The 14,853-nt window shown below is 44.3% G+C and overlaps 1 pseudogene; it reads right to left on the bottom strand.

Moving 5' to 3' along the window:
- Positions 1 to 14,853, bottom strand: part of LOC133562870 (pleckstrin homology domain-containing family A member 5-like) — a 344,567-nt pseudogene that overhangs the window by 155,712 nt on the left and 174,002 nt on the right.

Below are 14,853 nucleotides of genomic sequence, written 5' to 3' on the forward strand. Positions count from 1 at the left end.
AATGAAGCTTTGAAAGTGGAATTCTTTCCCATTCTTGTTTTATGTAGAGCTTCAGTCGTTCAACAGTTTGGGGTCTCCGCTGTCGTATTTTACGCTTCATAATGCGCCACACATTTTCCATGGGAGACAGGTCTGGACTGTAGGAGGGCCAGGAAAGTACCCGCACTCTTTTACTACGAAACCAAACTGTTGTAACACGTGGCTTAGCATTGTCTTGCTGAAATAAGCAGGGGCGTCCATGGTAACGTTGCGTTGATGACAACATATGTTGTTCCAAAACCTGTATGTACCTTTCAGCTTTAATGGTGCCTTCACAGATGTGTAAGTTACCCATGCCTTGGGCACTAATACACCCCCATACCATCACACATGCTGGCTTTTCAACGTTGCGCCTATAACAATCCGGATGGTTATTTTCGTCTTTGTTCCGGAGTACACCACGTCCTCTGTTTCCAAATATAATTTGAAATGTGGACTCGTCAGACCACAGAACACTTTTCCACTTTGCATCAGTCCATCTTAGATGAGCTCGGGCCCAGCCAGGCCGGCGGCGTTCCTTGGTGTTGTTGATAAATGGGTTTTGCTTTGCATAGTTGAGTTTTAACTTGCACTTACGGATGTAGCGACCAACTGTAGTTACTGACAGTGGTTTTATGAAGTGTTCCTGAGCCCATGTGGTGATATCCTTTACACACTGATGTCGGTTTTTGATGCAGTACCGCCTGAGGGATCAAAAGTCCGTAATATCATCGCTTACGTGCAGTGATTTCTCCAGATTCTCTGAACCTTTTGATGATTTTACAGACCGTAGATGGTAAAATCCCTAAATTCCTTGCAATAGCTCGTTGAGAAATGTTGTTCTAAAACTGTTCTAGAACAATTTTCCGACAAAATGGTGACCCTCGCCTCATCCTTGTTTGTGAATTACTTAGCATTTCACGGAAGCTGCTTTTATACCCAATCATGGCACCCACCTGTTCCCAATTAGCCTGCACACCTGTGGGATGTTCCAAACAAGCGTTTGATGAGCATTCCTCAACTTTATCAGTATTTATTGCCACCTTTCCCAACTTCTTTGTCACGTGTTGCTGGCATCAAATTCTAAAGTTTATGATTATTTGCAAAACAAACATGAATTGTATCAGTTTGAACATGAAATATGTTGTCTTTGTAGCATATTAAACTGAATATGGCTTGAAAAGGATTTGCAAATCATTGTTTTCCGTTTATATTTATTTCTAACACAATTTCCCAACTCATATGGAAACGGGGTTTGTAAATAAATATTTTAAAGGCGAGAAGTTCCACTGTTGTTTAATCAGACCTATATCTTTATTTCAGAAGGCTAAACGCCAACTAACAATATTCTAACTGTAGTCTTCCAGGAGTCATGTACTATTCTGTCAAGGTGAAGGTCAGGCTTCAGTAAACATGTTTGCCGCATGTGAGCTGTCCAAATATTTGCATCAGCGTGCAGGTGGTCATATGGATGACTAAAAATAGGTGGACACATGTACACTATTGACAGAACACTGAGAATGTCTTTAGTGGCCACACAGAAACATGTCAGGAGCAGGGAACTGAAGCAGAAGTGAAAGACGGAAATGGCAAAAAAAACACTTCTTTAAGACTAAAGATCTGGCGGAGCAGCTGATTCTCATTCTCCATCGCAAAGGGAAGTTAGAAGTAGGAATGAAACTACAGTGAAAAGGAAAATAACGAGAACATTCAGCTTCGTAGATTTTTGCAAGACAAAAAACAATGACAGCTACATTATATCAGTTGTATGTCAGTAGGGATGGGCGATATATCCACATACTCGATATATCATGGGTTTGTCTCCGTGCGATACAGAAAATGACTACCATATTTCCTTGAATTGCCGCCGGGGCGCTAATTAATTTAAAACCTCTTCTCACTTACCAAAGGCATGCGGTAAATTTAGACCTGCACTCAAAAATTTGAGTGTGATGTAAGGATACCATCATGAAAAGCACATTTAATAACAAAAAAACAATATTATGGTCTTACCTTTACTTATAAATGAAGTCCATGCGCAGCTCCTTCTGATCAAAAGCATCGATAACTTGTTTATAGAAGTCTTCCTTATCTTTCTTCAGTTTTAGATGTCTCTCTGTCTCGATGGAGATCTTCCTTTATTACCTCCTGCTTCGATTGAAAGTCCAGTTTAGAAAACTGTTTTATTTTAGATATGTAATCCTCCATGTTAAAAGTGCAAGCGAGAGGAAAAAAAAAACGATCGTTGCTCACTCTTGCTGCTTGTTGTCACTTCTTCTGCAGCCGAGTAGTCGTAAGGAGGATCACTAGCGCCCTCTACCACCAGGAGGCGGGAGTCATTTAATGACTCATATTTGACACAGGCAGCTACGGTATATTAATAAAACGTAGCTGCTTACTGTTCTTTTCAGCATATTCAATAGCTTGGACCTTAAATCCTACTGAATAGCTCTTAATCTTCTTCCCTTTATGCGATTTCAAATGATTGAAATCAGCCTCCTCCATTTTGAAAATGATGACAGGTGAAGTGTCACTCCTGACGTGACGAGTTTGACCCGGTGGAAATTCTAGACATGCCCTAATAAAAATAATATTTTGCGAAACGAGTTTGACTAGGCGTTAATCCTGAGCCGGCGGTAATGCTAAATATGTGCTAATTATTTTGCGAAACGAGTTTGACCCGGCAGTAATTCTACGCAGGCGCATACTATATACCCGGCGGCAATTCAAGGAAATACGGTACATCGTGATATTGGAGTATACGTTCTCACGTAGTTGCTTTTAGCTGCGGGCATTACACTACAGGCGTTTAGCTCGTTTGGTAGAGCGGCCATGCCAGCAACTTGAGGGCTGCAGGTTCGATTCCCGCTTCCACCATCCTAGTCACTGCCGTTGTGTCCTTGGGCAAGACACTTTACCCACCTGCTCCCAGTGCCACCCACACTGGTTTATTTGTAACTTAGATATTGGGTTTCACTATGTAAAGCGCTTTGAGTCACTAGAGAAAAGCGCTATATAAATATAATTCACTTCACTTCACTTTTCACTCTTTCTTGTCTCTCCTTCTCACAGAGACATAAAACAAGCGCACCTTCTTACATACGTGACGAGTGCAACGTCACACGCTCCCGCGGAGCAGAGCGGTAGCGACATGGTAATGTTAGCTGTGATGCCAGCGGTGCGGTGCGAGTGGTAATACGAGAGAAATAAGGTGCGAATTTGGTAACAAATGAAGGAAGAATTCATTTCCAAGAAAAACAGCACGGGGTCCATGGTCTGGCGGTGGTTTGGCTTCAAGCGGGAAGATGTTGAGCATTTATGTGGCAAAGGCGTTGTTACAAAAAGTAGCACCTACTGTTATTTCTCATCCACGAATCCCTTGAATTCTTCTTCTTCAGTGTCCGAATTAAACTTGCCACAATAGGTAAGCAGCCGCCAAGTTCATTTTCCCCCGTAGAAGAAGAAGCACGTGGTGCATGCTGGGATATATGACTGCGGGAGGCGTACAGAGTTTAAAGTCAAGGTGATCAGTCACACAGTAGAAAACGGGAATAGAGCAGCAGTGAGAGAATTGAACATTAACAGCAGCGACACTGACTCCTTTAATGACGACTTGGATGAGACGGAGCCGGACATGTTGGATGCCGTATTCGCTCAACTGTTTGATTCCAACACTGAAGAAGAAGAATTTGAGGGATTGGTGGATGAGGAATAACTTAATAAAGTGAGCTTTACGTGTTTATTTTGTGTGTTGTGTTGTGTGACATTATCCTTTGAGCATCCATCCATCCATTTTCTACCGCTTATTCCCGTTCGGGGTCGCGGGGGGCGCTGGCGCCTATCTCAGCTACAATCGGGCGGAAGGCAGGGTACACCCTGGACAAGTCGCCACCTCATCGCAGGGCCAACACAGATAGACAGACAACATTCACACACTAGGGACCATTTAGTGTTGCCAATCAACCTATCCCCAGGTGCATGTCTTTGGAGGTGGGAGGGGCCTATCCCCAGGTGCATGTCTTTGGAGGTGGGAGGGGCCTATCCCCAGGTGCATGTCTTTGGAAGTGGGAGGAAGCCGGAGTACCTGGAGGGAACCCACGCATTCACGGGGAGAACATGCAAACTCCACATAGAAAGATCCCGAGCCTGGATTTGAACCCAGGACTGCAGGAACTTCGTATTGTGAGGCAGACGCACTAACCCCTCTGCCACCGTGAAGCCAAGCTGGGCGATATTGGCTTTTATGAATATCGTGATATTTTTATGCCATATTGCGATATACGATATATGTTACGATATTTTGCCTTGGCTTTGAATGAACACTTGATACATATAATGACAGCAGTATGATGATTCTATGTGTCTACATTCAAACATTCTTCTTCATACTGCATTCATATATGCTACTTTTAAACTTTCATGCAGAGAGGGAAATCACAACTAAGTCAATTGACCAAAAGTGTATTTATTAAATACTCTTCATTCTCTCACGGTGACTTTTTAAATGAAAGAACAAATTAATAGTGTTGCTACCTTTTTGTAGTAACACTTCTGCTGCATACTTTGCATTGATTGATTGATACTTTTATTAGTAGATTGCACAGTACAGTACATATTCCGTACAATTGACCACTAAATGGTAACACCCCAATAAGTTTTTCAACTTGTTTCGGTCGGGGTCCACGTTAATCAATTCATGGTACAAATATATACTATCAGCATAATACAGTCTTCACACAGGTTAATCATCATAGTATATACATTGAACAGCATATTGCTGTTGTCTGCTTAATATCTTCCCACTTGGAGCCAAACAACCGCCAGATGATTTACCCCCTGCTCTTTATGTTGGGCATTTATTGTTCTTCCTCCATTTGTGATAAGTTTCGCACCATCTCTCTCTTGTATTGTCACAAGCTCCGCACCGCTCTGCTTGTACGACCTGCCTCAGCTAACTATAGCCATGCTGCTATCTCTGATCGGCGAGAGCTATGACGCTAGACTCGCGAGAGTATGTGACGTATGTAAGAAGGCGGGCTTGTTTTTCCGTCTCCGTGATATGAGAGACGACGAGTGACAAACGGCAATAATGTAAAACACGCAGCTAAATGCAACTCGACCTGCCTCAGCTAATGTTAGCCATGCTAATGTTAGCTACATGCGCGACAGTATGTGACATATAGAAGAAGGCGGGCTTATTTTATGTCTCTGTGAGAAGGACGGACGAGAAGGACTGAGACACGCCAGTAGTGTAATGCACGCAACCTAAAGCAATGGTGTGAGAACATATAATCGAATATTACGATAGTCATTTTTTATATCGCACAGAGACAAACCTGCGATATATCATATATATCAATATATCGCCCAGCCCTACTTTGCACTATTTCCAGTCTTACTATATTGTGCTTGCACTAACGTTTGATTTACCGAAACAGTATCAGACTGTTTTTTACCTGTTTATTGAAACGGGGAAAATAATAAAACAGCGGTTTATTAATTTTGGGAGTTAACAGAGTTGTCAGAACGCTGGTTTGTAATCTATTAATAAAATTTGACTGACCTGTCTGACTGTTTTGTTGACATTCCCTTTAGCGCAGCTTCATCTAAAGCAGGAGTCGGCAACCCGCGGCTCCGGAGCCGCATGCGGCTCTTTGATCACTCTGATGTGGCTCAGATGCTGAATTGCTGACCCCAACTATTATTCTGTGAGGTTTCCGGATTGTAGTGCCTCTCTCAGAAATCACCCGGGAATAACATTCTCCAATTTTCACCTGGACTTCAATATTGAGGGTGTGCAGTGACGGCAATGCCTATAACCTCCTCTACAACATGTCGTCGGGCCCGCTTTTACATCACGCGATCGGTGTGTCGACTGGTCATATTTTATATTCAGCCTCTGTTAACACACGACAGTGACTGCAAGGCATACTTGTTCAACAGCAATACAGGTTACACTGAGGGTTGTGATATAAACAACTTTAACACTCTTACTAATATGCGCCACACTGTGAACCCACACCAAACAAGAATGACAAACACATTTTGGGGAGAACATCGGCACTGTAACACAACATTACTATACGGGGCGGTATAGCTCGGTTGGTAGAGTGGCCGTGCCAGCAACTTGAGGGTTGCAGGTTCGATTCCCGCTTGTGCCATCCTAGTTACTGCCGTTGTGTCCTTGGGCAAGACACTTTACCCACCTGCTCCCAGTGCCACCCACACTGGTTTAAATGTAACTTAGATATTGGGTTTCACTATGTAAAGCGCTTTGAGTCACTTGAGAAAAGCGCTATATAAATATAATTCACACAATTCACAACAAAAACACAAAATATCAAATACCCAGAATACCATGCATCCCTACTATTCTGGGCGACATTATACACCCCCCCAGGCTCCCACCCCCTCCGTGCGTGGGTTGAGGTGCGGATGTTCTCCCAAAATGTGTTTGTCATTCTTGTTTGGTGTGGGTTCACAGTGTGGCGCATGTTAGTAAGAGTGTTAAAGTTGTTTATATCACAACCCTCAGTGTAACCTGTATGGCTGTTGAACAAGTATGCCTTGCAATCGAGGGCGTGTGTCTGCTGAAGCCTCGTACTACATGTGACTGGGCTGGCAAGCTGATTGAACGTGTCGTAGAGGGCCCCAAAGGCAGCACCTTTATATGTTGCCCTTAATATTGTTAATCGAGGGAAATTCTGCAAACATTCGCGAGAATAGTTGATCCGACAATCGGTTGTCTCTCGGAATATTTGGGAGGATTGGCAAGTGTGATGCGGACTGGACACTGGCCGAGAGTGGAGTGGGCTGTCTTGGTTGCTTTGATGGGTCTGCTCCTGTCTTTGGCCATGCTCCCTCCACCCCAGCGGACGATGGGCGTGGAACACCGCAGAGGCCACCACAGTGTATATGTTTCTTTTAGTTGTTATTCATAGCTGTATGTAGAAGTGTCTGGTTGTATCTGCTGCTTTAATGTCTTTAATGTCCTCTGTGTTCTTTGATGTTTCCCTCTTACACACATGTAAGAGGGATGTCTACTCTGGCTATGAGTTGTTGTTTTTTTTTCCTTGGCCTCAGTCTGCACCCCCTCTCCAGGGCCCAGGCTAAGACTGATTTTTTTTTATATTTTATTTTAATCTTCTATTTTTTTTGTAAGGGGCGCTGGAAGCCGGCAGACCCGTCAGCGATCCTGTTCTGTCTCCCTGTAATGTTTGTCTAATCTTGAATAGGATTGTGCTGAAAATTGTAATTTTCCTGAAGGAACTCTCCTGACGGAATAAATAAAGTACTATCTAATCTAATCAAAGCAGCATTCATATAGAACTTGCGGGCCCCACTATCATTAAATGTTCATATTAAGGTGTGGGCCGTGTGTCTGAGACCCCTGGTTTATACATAGCACAAAGTCAAAAAAACGTTGTACGCTATGTTATTTCATTTTAAATTCCAAAAGAGTTTTGTGGCTCCCTTTGTTTTCTTTGTTTTGTGAAACGGGTCCAAATCGCGGGCTTCACGGTGGAAGAGGGGTTAGTGCGTCTGCCTCACAATACGAAGGTCCTGCAGTCCTGGGTTCAAATCCAGACTCGGGATCTTTCTGTGTGGAGTTTGCATGTTCTCCCCGTGAATGCGTGGGTTCCCTCCGGGTACTCCGGCTTCCTCCCACCTCCAAAGACATGCACCTGGGGATAGGCCCCTCCCACCTCCAAATACATGCACTTGGGGATAGGTCCCTCCCACCTCCAAAGACATGCACCTGGGGATAGGTTGATTGGCAACACTAAATGGTCCCTAGTGTGTGAATGTTGTCTGTCTATCTGTGTTGGCCCTGCGATGAGGTGGCGACTTGTCCAGGGTGTACCCCGCCTTCCGCCTGATTGTAGCTGAGATAGGCGCCAGCGCCCCCCGCGACCCCAAAAGGGAATAAGCGGTAGAAAATGGATGGATGGATGGGTCAAAATGGCTCTTTGAGAGCTAGAGGTCACAGACCTCTGATCTAAAGGATGCATAACATAACCCCAGCCTCTACTGTAGCATCTATTCTATGCGCCTTATATATGAACAAAGTTTTAAAAGAGGCCATTCATTGAAGGTGCGCCTTATAGTGTGGAAAATACGGTAGTCATTTTCTATATCGCACAGAGACAAACCCGCGATATATCGAGTATATGGATATATCGCCCACTTAACTTTCCAAAAGGGGCTGCAAAATCTTGTCCGGGTCATGAAAAACTGAATGACATTCATGACATTCCCATAAAAGGATGTAAACACAACACAATGAGGGTTTTATCCCCCGCGTCATTTGCATCATCGGCAGATACTTAACACTGTGAAGGATGGCCTTCCAATCCAGAGGGCCGAGCTGCAATTAGGGGCCGGGTTAATAAAGGCATGGCATGTACCGACAGCAGATTGTGGCGCTCAAAAAGGCAGCCCAGTGACATTCTGGAGAAGAGGGGAAAAAAAAAATACAAGAGCCTTACTGTTCGTTGATGACAAAGATGCAGTTGTCTTGTGAGGGTGAGCCTGAGATGGGATGCTTGCAAGTCACCTTTCGCTCATTGTGGCTGCGGAAGAGAACGAGGAGAAAAGATGAGAAGGGCACATCTTTAATGGACAACTCCGAGGAGAAATCGATGTCATAAAAAGGAGAGGCCGACAATAAAAGTGTCAAACACTTTGTCAAAGACCGGGAACTTTCTTAAACTTTTAAAGGCCTACTGAAATGAGATTTTCTTATTCAAACGGGGATAGCAGGTCCATTCTATGTGTCAGAACATCGAACATAAAGTTCGCAACTTTTGGTCGCTAATAAAAAAGCCTTGCCTGTACCGGAAGTAGCAGACGATGTGTGCGTGACGTCACGGGTTGTGGAGCTCCTCACATCTGAACATTGTTTACAATCATGGCCACCAGCAGCAAGAGCGATTCGGACCGAGAAAGCGACGATTCCTCTATTAATTTAAGCGAGGATGAAAGATTTGTGGATAATGACAGTGAGAGTGAAACAAAAAAACTAGACGGCAGAGCGATTCAGATGTTATTAGACACATTTACTGGGATAATTCTGGAAAATCCCTCATGTGCTTATTGTGTTACTAGTGTTTTAGCGTTTTAGTGAAAGTCGGAAGGGTGTGGCCACGGGTGTGGTGACCGCCAGTGTCTCTGAGGGAAGCCACATTTCTTGATGAAGTGAAGCGAAGGCAGCCGTTGGGGCAGGGCTGAGATTTTATTTTTTCCCCTCCTCCACAGTGGAAGCATCCCACGTTCGGGAGTGGCTGGTCGGAGCAGGCAAGAGAGTCCGCAGCTGCCTCTTTGACAGGTGCACAAGGAACAACGCAAGCTCCGTTCATGACTACGGTAAGAGCCGACTTATTACCACCATTTTCTCAGTGAAACCTGCCAGTTGACATGTGCTAGAGAACCATGTTCGCTTGACCGCTCTGTTCCATAGTAAAGCTTCACCTTGGGAATGTAAACAAGGAAACACCGGCTGTGTTTGTGTTGCTACAGGCGGCCGCAATACACCGCTTCCCACATACATCTTTCTTCTTTGACGTCTCCATTATTAATTGAATTAACTGCAAAAGATTCAGCAACAAAGATGTCCATAAAACTGTGTAATTATGTGATTAAAGTAGACGACTTATAGCTGGGATCGGGGCCGGAACAAAATGTCCGCTACAATCCGTGACGTCACGCGTCATCATACCGCAACATTTCCAACAGGATACTTCGCGTGAAATTTAAAATTGCAATTTAGTAAACTAAAAAGGCCGTATTGGCATGTGTTGCAATGTTAATATTTCATCATTGATATATAAACTATCAGACTGCGTGGTCGCTAGTAGTGGCTTTCAGTAGGCCTTTAAGATCAATTTATGAACTCTTTAGGCTGTGGTACACTCCAAAACAATAACATATTTTCAAATTTAAATGTAGTTAACTATTCAGAAATCATCCATCCATCCACCTTCTTCCGCTTATCCAAGGTCGGGTCGCGGGGGCAACAACCTAAGCAGGGAAACCCAGACTTCCCTCTCCCCAGCCACTTCGTCTAGCTCTTCCCGGGGGATCCCGAGGCGTTCCCAGGCCAGCCGGGAGACATAGTCTTCCCAACGTGTCCTGGGTCTTCCCCGTGGCCTCCTACCGGTTGGACTCGCCCTAAACACCTCCCTAGGGAGGCGTTCGGGTGGCATCCTGACCAGATGCCCGAACCACCTCATCTGGCTCCTCTCGATGTGAAGGAGCGGCGGCTTTACTTTGAGTTCCTCCCGGATGGCAGAGCTTCTCACCCTATCACTAAGGGAAAGACCCGCCACACGGCGGAGGAAACTCCTTTCGGCCGCTTGTACCCGTGATCTTATCCTTTCGGTCATGACCCAAAGCTCATGACCATAGGTGAGGATGGGAACGTAGATCGACCGGTAAATTGAGAGCTTTGCCTTCCGGCTCAGCTCCTTCTTCACCACAACGGATCGGTACAACGTCCGCATTACTGAAGATGCCGCACCGATCCACCTGTCGATCTCACGATCCACTCTTCCCTCACTCGTGAACAAGACTCCTAGGTACTTGAACTCCTCCACTTGGGGCAGGGTCTCCTCCCCAACCCGGAGATGGCACTCCACCATTTTCCAGGCGAGAACCATGGACTCGGAGGTGCTGATTCTCAGAAATCAATTTATATTTTTATTATGAAAATGAAGGAAACATGACAACCTTAAAAACACAACAGATATTCGAACAGTCTGCCTGATAATAGTAAAAAGGGATGTCTGATAATGACTTTTTTGCCGATATTGTCCAGCTCTTAATTAACTATTTTGATATCGACCGATACCGATACATACAGTGGTGGAATTAACACATTATAATGCCTAATTTTGTTGTGACGCCCCGCTGGATGCATTAAACAATGTAACAAGGCTTTCCAAAATAGTAAATATTACTTACTTTTACTTGAGTAATACATCTCTAAAGTAACAGTACTATTACTTGAGTACAACATCTGGCTACTCTACCCACCTCTGGCAAAACCTCACAATAATGTCAAAAACGTTTTGACAGACCGTCTTAAAAAAGAAATGGAATTTTACATTTTTCTACGAACGATAAAACACTGAATATTGACAAAATATGAACGTCGCACCCCGTCTCCGTCGACATATTTTACAATCAAGCAAAAAAGCGACAAACAGCAAAATATGAACGCAGAGGGTAGAAATACAATCTGATATATCACTAAGATTTTGAACTTTGTTGTGAAAATCTCCTTCCACGTCTGTCCCTGACACCCACATTTCAGGCTGACACTTTGTGGAAACGCTCCCCACCCACACTGCTTGGTGCCTCGTCTAAGCTGCTGTGACGTAGATGACCATAGTAACTAATTACCACAGTAACTAATTAAATAAATAAATGATAAATGGGTTGTACTTGTATAGCGCTTTTCTACCTTCAAGGTACTCAAAGCGCTTTGACACTACTTCCACATTTACCCATTCACACACACATTCACACACTGATGGAGGGAGCTGCCATGCAAGGCGCCAACCAGCACCCATCAGGAGCAAGGGTGAAGTGTCTTGCTCAGGACACAACGGACGTGACGAGGTTGGGTCTAGGTGGGATTTGAACCAGTGACCCTCGGGTTGCGCACGGCCACTATCCCACTGCGCCACGCCGTCCCTAAAGCTAATTAGCCCTCACCTCAAGCCAGAACTGCGAGCGAGCTGAGCTGCAGTTGTGAATTGTGAATTATATTTATATAGCGCTTTTTCTCTAGTGACTCAAAGCGCTTTACATAGTGAAACCCAATATCTAAGTTACATTTAAACCAGTGTGGGTGGCACTGGGAGCAGGTGGGTAAAGTGTCTTGCCCAAGGACACAACGGCAGGGACTAGGATGGCGGAAGCGGGAATCGAACCTGCAACCATCAAGTTGCTGGCACGGCCGCTCTACCAACCGAGCTAAACCGCCCCTTAATTAATTAATTACCATAGTAACAGGTATATCATACAAAAGCGCAGATTCCAACCATTAAAATACTTTGTTTAGATTAGAAACCCTCCCTGCACATCAGAATGGCAGCTACACTTTCCATCTTAAAGATCTAAAACAATCATTTGGGATTGTCCGGCGGGCCTGATTGATATATTTGTGGCCCCCGGGCCTTAATTTGCCCAGAGGTCTGGTTCAGTGGAACGACAGCAAGTCAAGTTATTTCCAAACGCAACATAATTAGAATTCCAGGATGTCAGCCGCTCGTTCTCACTCGTTGGTTGCGGCTTTTCAGTAAAGCGGTCAGGATGGTGGAAGGCTGGCAAGAAATAACGAGCCTCACCACGCTTGACTGTCACTCGTAAATCACGTGTTCAACATCGGCCTGTGAACCGTATCACTGCATAATTGATTCAATATCAAGTCTCATTATGCAGACCATTCTGCACGTTTGGTGCACTGCATGCAGCGCTGCCATCGTCAAAATAAAGTCATGCCCACATTGACATCCTATTTGGATGTTGCCTCTGTCATGTGCTTTTACATCTCGACTCACTCTGGCTTCGTCATAAACAGAAGAGAGTCAAACAGCAGTCCAAAAATAACACGGTCTTTAAACACGGCCTACATGTGTGCTGAAAAGAGCAAATACCAAAAGTGAAATAGGGAGTTGAGTTTCAGTTGCGCGTGGAGAGTAATCGTCTCCACAGCTCAGGCCCGTAATTATAGGAGGCACTGCTGGCTGCAGAGTTCCACATGCGGTCTGGGGACAGACCGATGGCACCATTATTCAGTGGCATGCCTTCACACTAGGGGTGTAACGGTACGTGTATTTGTATTGAACCGTTTTGGTACGGGGGTTTCGGTTCGGGGTGTACCGAACGAGTTTCTAAGCTAAAGTCTTAACAAGCTGCTTTGCTTTTTCTGCCTCTGTGTCAACACCCAGCATTGTCCCACCCACACAACCATCTGATTGGTTACATACGAAGCAATAACAGCCAATCAGCAGTAAGTATTCAGTGCGCATGTAGTCAATGCTTCAGCGTCAAGCAGATAGGTGTTTAGCAGGTGAGCATAAGGCAGCGTACTATCCCCAAATTATAATAAATACCTCCCAGTCAACTACTACTAACATCACTATGAGCCCGTTGACCTTCTAGAACAGGGGTAGGGAACCTGTTCTGTGGCTCTTTTGATGACCACATCTGGCTCTCAGATAAATCTTAACTGACATTGCTTAACACGATAAGTGAAGTGAAGTGAATAATATTTATATAGCGCTTTTCTCTAGTGACTCAAAGCACTTTACATAGTGAAACCCAATATCTAAGTTACATTCAAACCAGTGAGGGTGGCACTGGGAGCAGGTGGGTAAAGTGTCTTGCCCAAGGACACAACGGCAGTGACTAGGATGGCCAAAGCGGGGATCGAACCTGGAACCCTCAAGTTGCTGGCACGGCCGCTCTACCAACCGAGCTATACCGGTCACGAATAATTCCGCTGGTAATCACAGAGTTAAAAATAAAACTTTCTCATGCATTTTAATCCATCCGTTTTCTACCCCACCTGTTCAAAAAGTCGCATTAATGCTAAGAAGCATTTTGCTTATTATTAAAAATGGGACAATCGTTAGAAAATGGATGGCTGGATGGTTAGCTTCAGAAAAACAATGTTATCCTGAGACTTATTATACTCTAAAAATGTTGGTCTTACATAAAAATGCACGCATTTAGTTGTATTTGGTGTTAAAAAAATATTATATGGCTCTCCGAAAAATACATTTCAAAATTTTTGGCTTTCATGGCTCTCTCGGCCAAAAAGGTTCCCGACCCCTGTTCTAGAAACTTAAACTGCAGCTCAGCTCACTCGCAATTCTGGCTTCAGTTCTGGCTTGAGGTGAAGGCTAATTAGTTTGTAGCGTAATGTTAGCTCATTTTCCGGTGTGTGTGTGTGTGTGTGTGTGTGTGTGTGTGTGTGTGTGTGTGTGTGTGTGTGTGTGTGTGTGTGTGTGTGTGTGTGTGTGTTTTACGGACAGAAAAGCTTTGAATGACAGGGCCCCTGCTATCACATGTTGATAAAAATATAACATTTACATAGTAAAAAATCAGCGTGAGGAGGCTGAGGTGGGCGGGGTGTGTATATTGTAGCATCCCGAAAGAGTTAGTGCTGCAAGGGGTTCTGAGTATTTGTTCTGTTGTGTTTATGTTGTGTTACGGTGCGGATGTTCTCCCGAAATGTGTTTGAAATCATTGTTTGGTGTGGGTTCACAGTGTGGCGCATATTTGTAACAGTGTTAAAGTTGTTTTTACAGCCACCCTCAGTGTGACCTGTATGGCTGTTGACCAAGTATGTTTGCATTCACTTGTGTGTGTGAAAAGACGGAGATATTATGTGACTGGGCCGGCACGCAAAAGCAGTACATTTAAGGTTTCTTGGTGCTCTTTACTTCTCCCTACGTCCGTGTACACGGCGGCGTTTTAAAAAGTCATGAATTTTACTATTTGAAACAGATACCAATCATTTTGAAACCGATACCGATCATTTCCGATATTACATTTTAAAGCATTTATCGGCCGATAATATCGGCAGTCCAATATTATCGGACATCTATACGTAAAAATACATGTTTAAATTTCCAGTTGCTATTTCAGAGGTTACATATTAGTATGATAACTATCCATCCATCCATTTTTCTACCGCTTGTCCCTTTTGGGGTCACTGCAGCCTATCTCAGCTGCATTCGGGCGGAAGGCGGGGTACACCCTGGACAAGTTGCCACATCATTGCAGGGCCAACACAGATAGACAGACAACATTCACACTCAC

Source organism: Nerophis ophidion, linkage group LG12 (genome assembly GCF_033978795.1).
Source record: "Nerophis ophidion isolate RoL-2023_Sa linkage group LG12, RoL_Noph_v1.0, whole genome shotgun sequence".
NCBI lineage: Eukaryota > Metazoa > Chordata > Actinopteri > Syngnathiformes > Syngnathidae > Nerophis > Nerophis ophidion.